Consider the following 1,562-nt stretch of genomic DNA (forward strand, 5'->3'; position numbering starts at 1 on the left):
CTCCTATCCAGTCTGAATCCACCTTCTCTGAGTTTGAAACCACCATCCCTTGTCCTGTCCCTCCATCCCTTGTCCCCAGTCCCTCTCCAGCTCTCCTGGAGCCCCTTTAGGCTCTGCAAGGGGCTCCAAGGTCTCCCTGGAGCCTTCCCTTCTCCAGGTGAGCACCCCCAGCTGTCCCAGCCTGGCTCCAGAGCAGAGGGGCTCCAGTCCTGGGAGCAGCTCTGGGGCCTCCTCTGGACTCGCTCCAGCAGCTCCACGTCCTCCTGCTGTTGGGTCCCGGAGCTGGAGGCAGCTCTGCAGGTGGGGTCTCACCTGAGGGGGCAGAATTCCCCCCTCCCTGCTGTGGGATCAGCCCAGGACACAGGGGGGTTTCTGGGATGGGGCAAGTCCAGCCCCTCACCCACCAACACCCCCAGGGCCTTCTCCCAGGGCTGCTCCAGATCCCTTCATGCCCATCCTAGACTGATCCCAGGGGTTACCCTGACCCAGGATCACATCCCCTCCTTTCTTGCCCGGCCCTTCTGAACAGCCTCCACTCCTGGGGTCTCCATCCCTGTCCCCCTTCCCATTCCTGGTGTTCCCATCCTAGTCCTGATGTTTCCCTTCCCAGTTCCTGGTGTCTCCAACCTGCCCCCAGTCACCTCATCCCTGTCCCCATTCCCAGCTACTGGTGCTTCCAACCTGCTCCCAGTGTCCCCATCCCTGTCCCCAGTGTCACCATACCCATCGCCCCTGACCCCTTTCCCATTCCTGAGGTTCCCATTCCTGTCCCCATTCCTGAGGTTCCCATTCCTGTCCCCATCCCCATTCCTGAGGTTCCCATCCCTGTCCCCATCCCCATTCTTGGTTCCCAGAGAGGAACTGCAGGATGCCAGAGGAGGGAACCAGGATTTATTGCCCAAAGCAGGAGATTTTCACACCACAATTAAAGCCTCAGCAATAATTGTTCTCCTGGGTTTCACAGATGGAAAAGCAGGAAGTTGATCCATCGGGAAGAGCCGCAGGGAGGTCGGGCTGGGTGGGAGCAGCGGGATGAGCTCTGCCAGCAGCTCCTGCCTTTCCACAGGGACAGGGAAGGGGAAGATCCAGGTCTGGGATCACTCAGGCTGTGATTCCTGCTGGGATGAGAGTGGGGAAAGGAGTCCCCATGTCCCTGTGCCCATCCCAGGGGATGGATCCAGCTGGGGAGCTCATGAAGAGCAGCAACTGCTCCGGATTCCCTCCTGATCCTGCTCCGTCCATCCCACCCCAATCCCACTCCAGAATCCAGCCCTGATCCCAGCCCACAATTCTACCTGATCCCACTCTGCAATCCTGCCCTGAGCTGCAATCCTGTTCCAATCCCGCTCCATCCATTATGCCCCAAATCCCCTCTGGAATCCCGGGATCCATCCTGGCATCCCTGCAGGGAGGATCTGGATCCACACACGCTGCTGGTACTCACTGGTGGGCGCGGGGTCGTATCCATTGCCCTCCCTCTTCCCTATGGAAAGAAAGCGGGATCAGCACTCATGGCACAGGATCCCCGGAATGCTGCCGGGCGGATCCGGGCCCCTTCCCGA

The 1,562-nt window shown here is 60.1% G+C and overlaps 1 long non-coding RNA gene across 1 annotated transcript; it reads right to left on the reverse strand.

Annotated features, from left to right (window-relative positions):
* Positions 1–876: 876 nt before the first annotated feature.
* Positions 877–1,552, reverse strand: LOC114073480. Its single transcript, XR_003574335.1, has 2 exons — positions 1,445–1,552; positions 877–1,118 (listed from the first exon to the last, which is right to left on the reverse strand). It is a non-coding gene; the product is annotated as an uncharacterized LOC114073480 (long non-coding RNA).
* Positions 1,553–1,562: the final 10 nt, after the last annotated feature.

This window comes from Empidonax traillii, unplaced genomic scaffold, assembly GCF_003031625.1.
Source record: "Empidonax traillii isolate 1590-97213 ecotype Southwest subspecies unplaced genomic scaffold, ASM303162v1 scaffold6587:size5889, whole genome shotgun sequence".
NCBI lineage: Eukaryota > Metazoa > Chordata > Aves > Passeriformes > Tyrannidae > Empidonax > Empidonax traillii.